This window comes from Mus musculus, chromosome 2, assembly GCF_000001635.26.
Source record: "Mus musculus strain C57BL/6J chromosome 2, GRCm38.p6 C57BL/6J".
Classification (NCBI taxonomy): Eukaryota; Metazoa; Chordata; class Mammalia; order Rodentia; family Muridae; genus Mus; species Mus musculus.
This window is the reverse complement of record NC_000068.7, coordinates 39,156,488-39,173,390: the sequence shown is the minus strand read 5'-3', so window position 1 is coordinate 39,173,390 and position 16,903 is coordinate 39,156,488. Positions and strand designations below refer to the sequence as shown.

The window sequence follows — 16,903 nt, the reverse complement described above, 5'->3', positions numbered from 1 at the left end:
AACAGACTGGCCACATACTCATAGAGATCCATCTGCTTCTGTTCTCTTAGTGCTGGGAATTAAAAGTGTGTGCCATCTCTCCTGGCTTTGCTTTGCTTTTTATAGGAAATAACTTGCTTAATAACAACTAATAAACAGTACTAAAAGCCAGCTTTGTTATTTCTGATATATATCTGTCTCATTGCTAGGACAGGTTATAACCTGTCTTTTGCTCCATATATTCCACTTGGACTGTGACCGTGTCTGTCTTTTAATCAGAACAATCCTTTTTAACTACCATCACCAACAGAATGTGGCCTAAGTAATGCTGGGTGAATTTTGGGATTGGTCCATTCCTTTTGAAGCCTGGTTGCCTTGCTATGCTGTGAGGAGCCACAGTCATGAGTGGCTTTTGTAAGAGTAACTAAAAGTCTCTGGTTCTAACCCAAGTTGAGTTTCAAGCATACATCCAGCATCAGCAGCACAAATGCAGAGCCTAATCTTCCAGATCCCTATCAAAGCCCTGCATCCAGGCAGAGCAGAGATGCTACCCTTGCCGAGTTTACCCAGGGTGTAGATTCATGAACTCAGGAAAACATTTATTTAAGTTATACAGCAGTAAGTGATTAACTTGGTATTGTATTTTGCCAGCATTTACAGTAGAGATCATAACCCTGGATTGGCTTGCCTTGATTGTAAAAAAAAATATCTGTACCGTTAGTGGTGTGCTGTGGCTGCTGTGGTGTCCACAGCAGCATTGCCTCTGCCCTTACTGACTCTTACCTCACTTATTTCCATTTTATTTGTTCATTATATTAAGCTTTTTTTTCTAACTAAAGAAAGAAAATAAACATTAATGGTGTACCTATGCAGGCAGCTACTTTCATATACGTCTACATGAAGAATGTGGTGGTTTGAAAAGAAGAAGCCCAGGTAGTCTCATATATTTGAATTCTTGAGTCCAGTTGGTGGAACTGTTTGGGAAGAATTAGGTATGGCCTTATTAGAGGAATGTGTCACTTGGGGTAGGTTTTAAAGTTTCAAAAGCCCAAGTCATTCCCAGTTAGCTTTCTCTCTCTGCCCTGTGCTTATGGATAAGATGTAGCTCTCAGCTACTGCCCCAGCACCGTGCCTGCCTGCCAACTGCCATGTTCTTCTCCAGGATGGTCATGGACTCTACCTAGCCTTCTGAAACTATAAGTTCCAGTAAATTATTCTTCCTGTGTTTTGCCTTCATCATGATGTCTTACTACAGCAATAGAAAAGTAATTAAGGCAAAATTGATATGCTTTGGGTTTTTTTCCTTGCTATGTAGCATGTATGTAGACCAGGCTAGCCTTGAACAGATGATGTTCTACTTAGCTTCTTCAGTGCTGGGTTTACAGGGATGTACCACTACTCTTTGCTATATCTTTTACTTTATGTATATGTATATCAGTATTTTCTCTGTATGTATGTATATATACCATGTGTATGACTGGTGTCCACAGAAGCCAGAAGAGAGCATCAGATTCCATAAGATTGGAGTTATAGGCAGTTATGAACTACCATGTGGATATTGGGAAATAAATCTGGATCCTCTGGAAGAGTGACTGCTGAACCATCTCTCCAGCACCACTTTCCTGACTCCAGTCTTCATAAAGCAAAAACCTTTTAATGGTTTGCCAGGTGTATGGCCTTGGGTAAAAAAATACATCAACTTAGCAGGTCAATTTTCATCTATAAAAATGGTTGGTTAGAATTTTCTATTATTATTGTATGTGGTCTTACCTGGATGTATGTGCACATGTGTGCATGGTGCCCATGGGATTTGAAAGAAGGGGTTGGATCCCCTGGAACTGGAGTTATGGATGGTGGTGAACTACTATGTGGCTGCTAGGAATGGAGTTCTGAGATCCTTTGCAAGCTCAACAGGTGTTCTTAGCTGGGTGGCCATCAGCTCTGTAAACAAGTCTGTATGTGAGAGGTAGAGGCTTGTGAGGTTTCAGTGATTTATTTATGCTGACGTCCAGTCACCCCTGCTGCTAGGTTGTGACCCAAAATGGGAAATAAGTAGCACTCCCAAGAGTTTAGGGACAGAAGGTTAGAGAAGACTGGAAAGGCTAATAAATGAAAAATGCTTCAGGTTCTTTCAAGATTTTAAACATTTACTGAAATACGAAGACCATACTAACCATTTGGGGGCAGGGGAGAACATTAGGAGAAAGACAATGGAAATTTTTGAAACTAGGTTAAGGGGAGAATTTGTGATAGTTTTGGGACTTGTTGATAGGTAGTATCAGAATAAACTGAAAAATTAGAAGCAATGTCTCAGATATATTACTTCCTTGTAACATGATTACTTTTGACCATCCTTTTTGGCTTATTGAGACATATTTTACATGTAATAAAGTATATGTATCTTAAATTCATTGTATGTTTTATTCTCAGTTATTCAGTGTTTAGATTGAGTGTCAAGAAGAAGAATATTAAACTTGAGACTAAAGGGGTTTCAGAGATAAAGGGCTTTTTGAGCCAATACAGAGTCTGTGTAGGAACAACAAAACAAAACATGGTCCTGAGCCAAATTCTACAAGTATCCACAGCAAGGCCAACCCAGAAGAAAACCTGAATTACTTACAGTAAACTTTAAGAGAAATTACATGAAATGGGGAAAGTTGATAGGAGAGCACCCCTAAGGACTTGTTACAGGAAAAGGTTATCTGTGAACAACCCACGGCGTTTTGAGTCTAAAAGTCAGGAATGTAGACTGAGCTTTTGTTTTGATCCACAGTTGTTAGTCAATAAATGTTTCCTTATTTTCTTCTCTCCAACTGCTAGACCTTGTTGTTAAATTAGGTAATCTCAGAATTTTCTTTTCATCAGCAAACACTGAAGTAAGTGGGAGGAGAGGACAGAAAAGATATCTTAATTCTGAGGCTGTAGTGTTGCTGGCAGACGGTTTATTTTTCACCTGATTGAGAGACAGGTGGATTATTCCACTTACAGAGAAACACCCTGAGACCCAAAAAAACATGGTGATTTCTCAGGGTAATGGCTGGGAAGTGGCAAAGTCAAGACAAACATAGTTTTACCCTTACAGGTTTAGTATCCTGCGTCTGAAATGCTTAGGACCAGCATGCTTCAGATTGGAGGTCTCCAGACTTTAGAGCATACACATAGGAGCAATTTCAGAGCAAGAGCTCGAGTTTATACACAGAATTTGTTTGCGTTATATGCAATGTGTATGCTGCTTCATGCACAATGAACGTATATTCTGAAGCAGTTTTATTTTAGCGCAGCAGCCTTTTGATTGCAACATGTCACACAAATCAAATGGAAATTTCTACTTATGTTGTCACATTGATGCTCAAACAATTTTTGAATTTTTGAGGAGTTTGAATTTTTCGAGATAGGAATGCTTTGGCCTGATCTGAAATGTCACACTAGGAAAAACTCAAAGCAAGGTCTGATGAGTTAAAATGCAGTCCATAACATCTGGTCATTACCAACTAAAAAGAAATGGAGGCGGCATGGGGTGGAAAAGGACATGCTACTTGGTGACAAAAGGCCTACGGAGACCACAAGAACGGTGTGGAGAGTGTGAGAGTCACAGTGTCAGTGTCAGGAGGGCATTGGCAAGAGCTGATAACTTAGAGCCATCCATCATCTCTACTTCATGACCCATCACTTTATTATTGCTATTTTTGCAAGGCTGGTGAAAGAACCTAGAGTCCCAGGTGTACTAAGAATGTGCCCTACCACAAAATTTCATTCCTGACTCTGACATAGGATTTGTTTACTTTGACACAGGGTCTCTCTAGCCCAGGATGTCTGTTAACTTTATGTAGCTGAAAATTGCCTTGAACTCACAATCCTCCTGTCTCCAACCTTCAAGTACTGCGATTATGAGTGTGTGCCACTACAGCCAGCCCTAATTTCTTCAAATTTAAGAACTTAAAAAGTCTAATGTCCAAAAAAATATATGACTCACTCACACATACATTCTCTCTCTCTCACTCTCTCTCTCTCTCTCTCTCTCTCTCTCTCTCTCTTTCTCTCTTACAAAAGGTATCACCATTTAACCCTGGCTGTCCTGGAACTAACTAAATAGACTGGACTCAGTGTCAGTGATCTGCCTACCTCTGCCTCCTGAGTGCACCATCCTGTGCCTGACCTTACTGTCATTTTTAAAGAGAAAGATTTGTAACAGGTTATATGACATATACTATAAGAGTATTCAAACCTTAAGAGGGCACAAATGCACTAAAGTGCAAGTATGGGGCCACAGGACAGCATTGGAGTTGGCTGTCTTCTATCTTTATATGATTTCTGGGTGTTGAATTCAGGTTGCCAGGTTTGCTTAAGTGTCTTTACCCTCTGAGCCATCTCTCTGGTCCCTGGCCTGGTGGTAGTGGTATTGACTAGCAGTCACTGAAAAAGAAAACAAAAACAAAAACAAAAAACATACAAAAAAAAAGCCTTCTACAAAAGACATTAATAAAAGGAATATATAATATTTGGTTGCTTTTTTGTTATGGTGATTGTTGTTTTGAGACAAGATCTTATATTGTCTAGACTGGCTTTGAATTTTTTGTATACAGATTAATTTGAACTTCTAATCCCCCTGCCTCCATCTCTCAAATACTGGGAAATGTAAAATAATTAACCAATAATTAACCATATACCTGCATACATATTCCACAGCCCTTGGGTTATTAATCATGATTACAGTCAGGGAATGGAACTTTTAGATAATGGCCAATTTCCTGTATTATGCTTGGCATTGGTGTAGTCTCCATGTGTAGTCAGACTAGCCTCAAATTCTCCTGCTGGCCTCTGCCTTCTGTGTGCTGTGTGCTGGGAACATAGGCATATGTCACCAGGCCTCGCTTTCCATCAGTGTTATTTATATTTCTGCTTGCTTTATACTGAGTGTGATTGTATGTGCTTGGCCCAGGGAGTGGCACTATTAGGAAGTGTGGCACTGTGGAGGAGGTATGTCATTGTGGGCATGGGTTTAAGACCCTCATCCTAGCTACCTGGAAGTCAGTCTTCCACTAGCAGCCTTCAGATGAAGATGTCAAACCCTCAGCTCCACCTGCATCATGCCTGCCTGGATGCTGCCATGTTTCTGCCTTGATGACAGTGGACTGAACCTCTGAACTTGTAAGCCAGCCCCAATTAAATGTCCTTGTAAAAGTTGCCTTAGTCATGGTGTCTGTTCACAGCAGTAAAACCCTAAGAAGACACTGAGCTATAGCAAAAGGCATCTGAGAAAAAAAAAAAAAAGATTGTAAATCTCAGCACTTGAAGGACAGAGGCAGGTAGATCTCTAAATTTGAGCCCTGGTTTATATAGAACTAGTTCCAGGACAGCTAGTGTTACACAGAAGAACTCGCCCCACCCCCAATATTTTTACCTAAAGTATGTACTTTATTCTCCTATTTGTTTTTAGATGTGTGGCAGCAGAACCCTTTTTGTTCTACCCTGAGTACTGGGTTGTATTCAGTCCTATTTAGGTTTCTTCAGGTTCTTGACATGCAACTTTTTTTTTGGAGACATGGTCTCACTTTGCATCCCTGGCTGGCCTGGGACTTGCTGTGTAAACTCACAAAGATCTGCCTGCCTCTGTCTCATGAGTGCTGGGATTAAAGGTATGCACCACTATGTCAGGCATAGAACTCTTATTTTTTATGACCATGGTTACTTGAGTACATGAGTACTGGTTTGTACAGAATGTTTCTCTACTGGGACTTGTCTGATATCTTTCTTATTTAACCTACAGGGTGGAATTTCTCCCCATCATAGACCACTCCATCCTATTATATAGAGGGTGTGTGCTCCCCACTTGGCGGATTGGGTTATATTAACCTAGACACTGAGTTCCCTCCCTCTCTTCTCTTTGAGGCATTTGAGATGTGTTCTTGCTGTATAGCCCAGGCTGGCCTCAAACTCACAATTCCTCCTGCCTATGTCTCTCAAGTGTCAGGTTTGTACCAGCATTCCTGGCAATATAATAACTATTTCAATGTCAATTCTACATTGTTAGCTTTTTCTCATCTTTTTTTCTTAGGCTACCTTTTGTAATTTTTGTTTGAGATGCTTGTAGAGTGTGTCTTAGTTACTTTTCTATTGCCATGATGAGACACCAAGACCATGGCAAGTTGTAAAAAAAAAAAAAAAAAAGTGTTTTATTTGGGGCTCATGGTTCCAGGGTTAAGAGTTTATAACTAGCATGGCAGCAGGGAGAAATGGTGCCAAAGCAGTAGCTAAGAGCTTATGTGCTTATCGACAAGAAGGAAATAGCTAAGGTAATGGCATGGGCTTTTGAAACTTCAAAGCCCACTCTCAGTAATATACTTCTTTAACCTGACCAATCCTCAAAATTCTTCCCAAACAGTTCCATCAACCAGGGACCAAGCATTCAAATAAATGAACCTATGAGAGCTAGTCTTCTTCAAATCATCATATTCCATTCCTTGGCCCCCATAAGCTTATAGCCATATTATCATGCAAAATGCATTTAAAAGTCTCCATAGTATTTCACTGTCTCAACAGTTTCAAAGTCCAAAGGCTTTTCTGAGACTCAAGGCAATCTCTTTTTTTTTTTAATTAATTAATTTATTTTTGGTTTTTCGTGACAGGGTTTCTCTGTATAGCCCTGCTGGCTATCCTGGAACTCACTTTGTAGACCAGGCTGGCCTCGAACTCAGAAATCTGCCTGCCTTTGCCTCCCAAGTTCTGGGATTAAAGGTGTGCGCCACTACTGCTCAGCTCAAGGCAATCTCTTAATTGTAACCCCTGTAAAATAAAAATTTAAAAGAAATTACATAATTTTTAACATATAATGGCACTGAATATACATTACCATTCCAAAAGGGAGGAGTTGAAATATAGCTAGGAAATACTGGACCAAAGAAAGACTGAAATACAACAGGACAAATTTTAAATCCTGTAGCTCTGTGTCTGGTGTCAGAGAGCTTATAGTTCTGCCCTTCAAGCTTTGCCGACTGAAATACATGTTTCTCTCTTATTCTGGTTCCACTCCCTGCCTGCAGCTCTCCTTGAGAGACATCTCTTGGCTCTGGCACCTCTAACATCTTGCTTGAGGTCTCCAGTGAATCCAAGCTTCGCTTTCATAGCTTCACAAAGTGGCCTCTCAGGGCCTGGATGCTCTTGACACATGCCTGGCCTTGAGGTTCTCTGTAACATCTGAAAAAGATTCCAAAACTTTTCTTTTGTATCCTTCATGACTCTAAAGCTATCAAGTTGTCTACTTTAGATGGAGTCCTCTCTCCTCTTTGAATTACATTTACCTAAACTTTCCTTTGTAGTTGCTTTTTGGAAGAGAAAATACCTCGGGCCTTTTTCTTTCACTGTTGCAGGATTACCTGGGTGGGGTCTGCTCCCCACCCCACCCCAGGGCACCACTCCTATTCCATTTCCCATGCTTTTCCTTACATTTTTAGCATAGACCTCTGCTGCATTACATCTCCTGATGCTCTTTTGCCCCAGGCTGTAATGTGGGGTGTGTGTGTGTGTGTGTGTCTGTGTGTGTGTGTGTGTACATACATACATACATACATACATACATACATACATGCATATGTATATGTATGGCAATAGCCAACTCCCTACTACCAACTTCTGTCATAGTTACTTTTCTGTTGCTCTGATAAGACACCATGACTAAGGCAACTCATTTAAAAAAGAAGAACAATAACAAAAACATGTTGTTGTTGTTTCAGTGTCTCTGGTTTTATGTGGAGTTTCTTCATCCAATAAGACTTGAGCTTTGTACAAGGAAATAAGTATGGATCGATTTGCATCCTTCTACATGATAACCACCACCATTTGTTGAGCCAGCACCATTTGTTGAAAAAGCTGACTTTTTTCCACTGGATGGTTTTAGCTCCTTTGTCAAAGACCAAGTGACCATAGGTGTGTGGGTTCATTTCTGGGTCTTCAATTCTATTCCATTGATCTACCTGTCTGTCACTGTACCAGTACCATGCAGTTTTTATCACAATTGCTCTGTAGTACAGCTTGAGGTCAGGGATGGTGATTCCACCAAAGGTTCTTTTATTGTTGAGAATAGTTTTTGCTATCCTAGGTTTTTTGTTGTTCCAGATGAATTTGCAAATTGCCCTTTCTAACTGTGTGAAGAATTGAATTGGAATTTTGATGGGGATTGCATTTTGCGTTCGGCAGGATAGCTGTTTTTACTATATTGATCCTGCCAATCCATGAGCATGGGAGATCTCTCCATCTTCTGAGATCTTCTTCAATTTCTTTCTTCAGAGACTTGAAGTTCTTATCATACAGATCTTTCACTTCCTTAGTTAGAGTCACACCAAGGTATTTTATTTTATTTTATTTATGACTATTTTGAAGAATATTCCCTCATTTCTTTCTCAGCCTGTTTATCCTTTGTGAGAGAAAGGCTCCCTCACACTCAGGTTTTTAACCCAGGATATCTTAGGGCTTTATCTGGAGTTATTTCCTATGCCAGCCCTGGATGTGTTGGCAGAACAGTGAACTGGGACATTGTTTTTTAATCTTAAAATTAAAATGAACTTTTATCTGGTTGTTATTGTAGCATTTGGAAATTGTAGTTTAGTTGGTCTCATTCATTTTTGGTTCAGCCATATGTGGAGTGTTCCTTGTCTTGTTTTTTCTTTTTCTTTTTTCTATTACTGTTTTAGAGTATGTAGTTTAGACTGTACTGAACTTACTGTGTAACCAAGGTCTGAGCTTGCTATGCAGCTGAAGATGACCTGAAATTCCTAACCCTTCTGTCTCTACGTTCCAACTAAGATTACAGGCACGTGCCATCTTCCAGCACAGAGATGGATTGAATGGTCTGCTTCTGTGTGTCTCTGTATCTCTGTCTGTGTCCAGTCTAATGTAGCCAAAGCTGGCCTTTAACTGCTGATTCTCCCTCGTCTGAAAGCAGTGTATGGGTATTACAAAAGCATCTCTAGGCTAGCTTAAACTGCATCCGAGAATAACTTTGAAATTTTGATCCTCCTGCTGCTTCTTCCAAAGTGCTGATATTTCAGCATGTGCTACCACACTTGACCTGCCTTGTTTCTTCAATGGTTGTTAGGCACGTTGCCTGGTTAAGCTGTGTACAGTTTACATCTTGGAAAATTGTAGGATTGTTGACTTTGCATTTGCCTTTTTTCAGCTTTGATCCAGTGTGCTTTCTATGAGGACAAATGACCTATACGTAGTCACATATTGTGTAATGAGCTCATCTTTCAGTCCTGTACTTTAGACTATGTTGTTAACACCATACTGTACATGTTTAAGTTGTATACTCTCAGTCTACACCTAGAATCACAGCACCTAAGAGGCTCAAGCAGAAAGATTAAGATTTCGAGACCAGCCTGGGCTATGTAGGGAGACCATGTCTATAAAAAGATAGTAATTTAAGCAAAACAAAAAGTTTTCATCCTCTTTGTCCTTTCCTATGAGGACAGACTCTATCTGATAAAACTTTGGATTAACTAAGGCCAACTAGATGACTTGAATTAAGTTCAAACATACTTGGGTTTATATTGAAGTTTTTAAAGGAAAGACTAATTTCAGCTGTAGTTCTTTGTAGCTCTTCTAGTTTTATTAAAACCTTTATTATTTGCGGGGAGAGCAGTGCCACAGGTGGAGGTCAGAGGACAGCCTGACCTCTGTCCTTCCTTCTTGATGTGAATTCTGGGGCTTGAATCCAGATCCTCAGGTTTGGGTATCAAGTGCCTTAACCAGTTGAGCCATGTCTCTGGCCCTTTTTCAGTTTTGAATTCTCATTTACTTCTTTTGCAGTGGGTTATTATTAGTGGGGAGAGATGTTGGGATTAAAAAATAAAGCTAATGAATTAAAGCTATGGGTCTTAAATATTTTCAAAGGGTTTTATTTATTTACTGTGTGTGTGAGTACATTCGTGTGTTTGTGGGAGATAGGGGTGAGTGTGCACATACATATGGGTACAGATGCCCAAGAAAGCCCAAAGAGGGGGTCACATTTCCTGGGACTGGAATTATACCCAGCTTGAGCTACCTTGGAAGTGCTGGTGCAGGTAGGTCCTCTGGAAATGTAGCCATTGCTCTTAACCACTGAGCCATCTCTTTAGCCCCCAAAACAGATCTCTTAAATAACTTGGCAGGTTGCAGATTTAGTTCAGTGGGCCCTTTAGCTCCAGGCTTGGAGTTGAAGAAAGTGGGTAAATAATCAAAGTCTGGTCATATGGATCAGTGGCTAAAGGCATTTGCTATCGAACATGATGACCAGAGTTCAATCCTCAGGACCCACATGGTAGGAGAATCGAATCCTGCAGGTTTACCTCTAACCTTATATATGTGACATGGCACTCACATATGAGTGCATGCATACACAAACAAAAAATATAAATAAATAATAAAAAATAGAATTTACAAAGCTAGGTGAATTATGATTCAGATTTTTGGAATCACACCAACAGAACCGTTGTAGTATATATGAACTTAACTTTGATAACTTGAATTTATTGCTAGTCTTTACCAGACTTTAATGCAGTGCTTATGTTTAGGAGATTACTTTGCAATATTTTTCAGAATTATAAACTGGTAAGTTTAATTTGACATAATATGACTGGAGTTCATGCTCTTAGAAGCCACCATGTTTCAGAAGCCTTCCTAACATTGAGGAAATGTAAGCTCAGTGGTTAGTTTGAATCGTTGGTTGGTTGGTTTTGTTTTGTTTTATTGAGCCAGGGTCTCTCCACGTAGCTCTGACTGTCCTGGAAATCAGAGATCCACATGACTCAGTGTTCAAAGTGCTGAGACTAAAGGCATGTGCCACCACACCCTGTGAATTTGGAAATGTTTTATTTAGGAATAATTTAACTTTTGTGTCATCCGTAACTAGTAGCTTACAGAAGAGAATGCTCTTAGATTTCCTCCCTCAGTTAAATACACTATTAAAATTTTCTGCTTTTCAGAATTTGTGGGTTTCATTTGTTTGTTTTCTTTAGTGTGCTAAGATCTGACAGCTAGAATTAAGGTAAAATCTTTTGGGAGGTTATTAAGTTACTTGGATTTTAAAGCCTGAGCTAAGGGCTGGAGAGGAGGCTCATTGGTTTAGCGGCCATACTGCCCTTGCAGAAGCCCAGAAGTTTGGTTCCCTCCCAGGCATGAGGCACCTCATAAACTCCTATAATTTTAGCCTCATAGATTCCTATGACAAATTCTGATCTCCGTCAGTACCTGCACTCATATGTGTGTACACACACACACACTTCAAAACAAACCATTTTAAAAAACAAAGCTGACCCACTTCTCTGAATCCCAGACTGGTGAGTTCCGAGTTCTGGGCAGAGGCCTGTCAGAAACTACCCAAGTAGTAGTCTGACCTCCAAGGGCTGTGCTCCAGGAAGCTTCCTGCCTGCGGGTGGAGTGAAAAGCAATGGCTACTGCTGTGATGCTGTGTGCTACACGGGCTCTGCGGCCTCTCAGCTGTATCCCTGGAACCTGCCAGGCACAGGTCAGACACACCCACCAGAGAGCTTCCTTACTGCCCTTTGGGAGCTCATTCTTTTTTTTTTTTGTTGTTTTGTTTGGTTTGGTTTTTTGGTTTTTTTGAGACAGGGTTTCTCTGTATAGCCCTGGCTGCCCTGGAACTCACTTTGTAGACCAGGCTGGCCTCGAACTGAGAAATCCACCTGCCTCTGCCTCCCAAGTGCTGGGATTAAAGGTGTCCTGCCAGGAGTTCATTCTTGTGAGAGCAGAACCTCTATGAAAGAAGAAGGTAGACCCCAGAAAGGAACAAGCAGCAAAGGATCGCCTGAAAAAGTGGATCCGAAAACTGGAAAAGCCACCTAAGAACTGATTCCTATTGAAGATTTTATTATCCCTGTGAGGTTCTTGGATAAATCAAGACAGCGACCTCAGGAGTATTTGAGGAGAGTGAACAGAGAGCTCTTCTGCTGACGAGGTGGGCACTGTCTAAGCAGCAGGAGCTGGAGAGGGATTCCATCAAAGCCATGCTGTGGAAGCACAGCAGGAAGCCCTGGAAGAGCTGAAACTTGACTCTACAGAGCTCCAAAGCAGGACACCAGCCTATTCCCCTTTGAGAAAGAAGGGCACATTACACACCACCTATCTCTAATGACCAGGTCCCTGAAGGCAGGTACAATGATATCACCAAGGTGTTACACACAAGTAGAATTCAGAAAATAGAACTGAAAACTGCTGTCCTCAGAACATGTTGGCCCTAGGAGTCTGGACTAGCGATCTAAAGTCTACTTTGCACAGATGAGTCATCTTAGGAACAAATAAAGGGTAATCAAAAGTATCTGTTGTTTATTTATCAATATGAATTCACCTTAGTTTGACTGGGGCTTTCAGATGCTGGTAAACCAGTGACAGACAAGAACCATACAGTGGGGCTGTGACTGGAAGCTAAAGATTTCAGTTGTATTCTAAACTGTTTACAGAAGGCACGTTATAACCCAAAGGTGAAAAGCATGCTGGCTAAGTGTGACAGAGGAATCTGGACCTTGGCTGGGGGCAGCTGCAAAATTTCCCCTTGGGTTGTCAAGATGATAGCTTTCAAGAGTGGAACAAGTCAGAAACATTAGTGAAATCAGCTCTGGCCTCCAGAAGAGGATGAGACAGGCATTTGCTGATTAATCTGAAACAATTCCTGTAATCCCAGTGCCTGGAAGACTGAAGCAAAAAGACTGCCAGGAGTTTTAAGGCTATCCCCCTAAGGTACAGTTTGAGACCCTATCTCTGAAACAAAACAAAAACTCTGAAGTTGTGAATATTCTGCCATAACAAAATACCATAGTGTGGGCACCTTACATAAAACCAGCAGGCTTTCTAGCACTCCCCAAGCTGAGGTCTTAGCATGCTTCTCCAAAGCTATCCCTCTTGGTTTTCAGGTCCAGAGAGGCTGCTTATCAGCCTTTGTTTTCTCATCTTATGGTACATTCATGTTAGTGTACAGCAAACTTAATGGTCTCACTGTAGCCTAATTACCTACTTAAACACCCTGCTTCCACACTCTGGAATGCTGAGGGTTAGGACTTCAATATGTGAATCTTAGTGAAGAGGGTTTGGCCCAGTGACAATGTAGTGCCATTTTTCCTAGTGACTTGAGGTGCAACTTCAGAAAGGCTTTGGCTTCTTAAGTTCTATAGTGCAAACAAGCCAGGACAAATTTTTGTCTCACTACAAACTTAAATTATTGAGGGCTGGTAGTACAACTTAGTGGGAAATGGTCTAGTATGTTCAAGCCTCTGACTTTGACTTCCAGCATCACATGCCAAAAAAACAAACAAACAAAAAACTCTTTTTATTGTGGCTAAAGACAGATTTTACTCACTTGACCATTTCTGAGTGGGTGGTATGTGTCTATAGTGTATAATATATTGAAAGCATATTTAGAATGCATTGCTACCATCTGTGTATCTCTAGAACTTTCCATTATGAAATGGAAAACTACCTATTAAAGAACTTCTGCCAACTATGACACATGACTGTAGTTCCAGCTACTTGGGAGACTGAGAGCTAACCTGGGCTATATTATGAAACACTCATTCCTCTGTACTCCCAGGAAAACCGCTGCCATTCTCCTTTCTGTCCCATCAGTCTGACTCATGTGCCTCAGTAAGTGGATTCATTGTTGATCTTGCCTGGCCAATTTCTCCAAGCATATTGCCTCTATTTATATATTTAATTTTTTTAGAACACTCTGTGTGTGTGTGTGTGTGTGTGTGTGTGTATTCATATTCATTCTACCAGTTCTGTCCCTCTAGAGAACCCTGACTAAAGAGATTTTCATACCAGAAGTAGTTCTAGAGCAACAAAAGTATAAGGGTGATTTTTTTTTTTTAATTAAATATTTAGATTAGGCTTCCCAATTTGCCAGCATCTACAGTTACTGAAGCCTCTCATTACTGAAACCTTTCCTAGAAGCTCAGAGAACACCGAAAGCCCATGGTGTTAACTATTTCACAAACTTATCAAAATAAATGCATTTGATTATCCTGGAAAAATGTCTAATTAAGTATTTTAATTAAAGCTAATTAAAAATAAAAACAAAAATAAAGACTGGCTATCAAAGTGTTAACTTACGGCCCATATATTAGCCTTATTATTAAGATTTAGAGTTAACATTTGTTCATTTTTTTATTTTTGAGACAGTATCTCTGCTAGTTTTTATGTCATCTTGACACAGCTAAAGTCATGGTGTGTGTGTGGGGGGGGGGTTGTTGTTTTGTTTGGGGTTTTTTGTTTTGTTGTTTTGTGTTGGTTTTTTTGAGACAGGGTTTCTCATGTAACCCTAGTTGTCCTGGAACCCACTCAGTAGACCAGGCTGGCCTTGAACTCAAAGATCAGCCTGCCTCCACTTCCTGAATGCTTAAAGATTAAAGATATGTATCACCACCACCCAGCTGCCAAGACTCGTTTTTGAAGACAGAACACTTCAGTAGTAAAAATGTCCCCACCACATTGGCCTGTGGGCAAGCCTGTGGTGCATTTTCTTGATTGATGGTCAATTTGGGAGGATCTAGCAGTTCCCCACTGGACTCTTGGTCCTGAATGCTAAAGAAAGTAGACTGGTCAAGCCATGGGGAGCAAGCCAGTAAGTAGTACTCCTCCATGGTCTCTATATCACATCACCTTCTGCCTTGAGTTCCAAACCCTGACTTCCCTCAGTGATGGACTGTAATAAGGATGTATTAGCAAAGTAAACCCTGCCCTCTCCAAGCTGCTGTTATCAAGGTGTTTTAGTACAATAGAAGACTAAGACTAGGGTCTCACTGTATAGCTCGGTCCAGCCTGGAACTAGCTATGTAGACTAGGCTGGCCTGGAACTCAGAAAGATCCACTTGCCTCCCAAGTGCTGGGATTAAACATCTACATCACATTAGAAAAATAATATGCCTGGCTTGGCATTAATTTTTAAGTCTGGTTACACTATACTGGGCACTGTCTTTTATTTGTGGGAGGTGAGTTTTTCGGTAGCAGGAACAGTTGTTTCCAGGTGAGCTCTATTGTGCTTTGGACTAGAACTATTGTGTTCTCTTGTCAGTTGGAGAGTCCAGGGGAACTCCTTTCTAGTGACCAGCTTTATTTTTGGATTGTAGTTAGTAAGTGTAATTTTAGTTGTGACAATAATGTTCAGGATGCATGTGAAGGTGTAGCTATAATGCAGATTAAAATTAGATATGCTTCCTTCCTTTGGCTCACAATCTAAATTTAGTAGACAAGAATTTTCTTTCCTGGATGTCATTAAAAATAGAAAATACCCATCTGTCTAGATTGGATTATAGAGATGTGCCTGCAGCCTTAGAGCCAACTGGCTTCTGTCCAGCTTTAAGAGTCTAAGAAAAATAAATGTTCTTTAACACAGAGACCAAGAGTTAGTTCCAGTTAATGTTGACCTTGAATTGTCTTCTAAGTTTGTGAACCCGAAGAAGACTTGGAAAGATTGAGATTTGAGAGTAATTGAAAAATGATATAGTACTGCTTTGTCCCAGAAGAATTTGGCTTTGTGGTAAAACCTAATTTTATGAATTACTTGCAGTATAAGAAAGTTACTTCTGAAAGTATTAACTTCACTTACATTGCTGAACTGGTAAAGCGCACTTCTTGGGATTATTAAGAAGACCATCAAGTATTGAAATATGTATGAAGTGCTTTTCTTCAGTGCTTGGCGTACAGACCCATTTTTAAATGGTGATAGTTGTTATTATTGCTGATTGTTATGCCTTCTGGTTCCTTTTATTTAATTTTTTTTTTACCTGCCTGGCATGGTAACACACTTGTGTAATTACAGCACTCAAAAGGCAGAGACAAGTAGATCTCTGTAAGTTCCAGACCAGGTAGAGCTATATATTAAGAACTTGTCTCAAAAATAACAAAAAAGAAAAAAAAGAAAGAAATGAAACTACAAACTCTGAAAAAAAAAATGTCAGCTTAGATAAAGAAACAAAATTTTAATTTGGATCTTAGGTTATGATAATACATCTAAGGGTGTTTGGAGTCATGGAAATTAAGTGGAAGAGGGCTGAAAATCATTGCCAAAGGATACCTATATTGAGTGTAGCAGCAGGGAAACAGCCTGAGAGAAAGCTATCAGTGCAGGGACAAGAACTGAGAAAAGAAAGCCATAGAATTTAATCATCAGGCTCATTACCCCTGTCTCATACTCTTCTCAATTCATTCAAAAGATAATTTATATCAGATGGTGAAAAGGCTGGGGTTCAATGAATTGGGGGTGTAGATATAGATCAGCCCACTGTTTATATAACCCCCTATGGCTCTTCAGTTCCCTTACTACACAAAACCAGTCCTCCTACCACCTACTTCCTCCTTACCAATCTAGGTGTCCTGCTTCTCTTTAACTGACCTTCTTGCTGTTGCTTAGACACACCAGGCAGGTTGACTCATGGCCTGTACTCTTGCCGTTTCCTCTGTTTAGAATACCAGAGTTCCCTCATGGCCAAAAAGTGGAACCCTGGGATTCAGATATGTTATGCATCAGTGTACACAGCAGCACTAGTCACAACAGCCAGCAGGATGAAACAACTGAAATGCCCATCCATGAATGACCCTATACACCCATTAGTATACACATACAATCATATTCTCCTCTGTTGTAAAAGGACACATGTAACAATGAGTAAACTTTAAAGACATCTTACTAAGTAAAATAAGTGAGGCACAAAATGGCACATATTATATGAATCCATTACAAAATTCAGTGTCCCAGATTTCACATATATTCTGACAGTCCCAGTACATAGGAGAATTATAGGCTTCAGACTAGCCTGGGTTACAAAATACAATCGTTTCTCAGAAATAACACACACACACACACACACACACAAAGATTTTAACATGCCTTGTTAACAGACATGTGATTTCTCCATATTCATTACTTACACCTAAGTTT

At 40.2% G+C, this 16,903-nt stretch overlaps 1 protein-coding gene and 1 pseudogene across 4 annotated transcripts in view; both read left to right on the top strand.

Annotated features, from left to right (window-relative positions):
- Positions 1-16,903, top strand: part of Scai (suppressor of cancer cell invasion) — a 124,545-nt gene that overhangs the window by 17,368 nt on the left and 90,274 nt on the right. The window lies entirely within an intron of this gene.
- On the top strand, positions 11,156-15,905 carry Gm16523 (predicted gene, 16523; annotated as a pseudogene). Its single transcript, NR_033526.1, has one exon. The product of NR_033526.1 is annotated as a predicted gene, 16523 (transcript).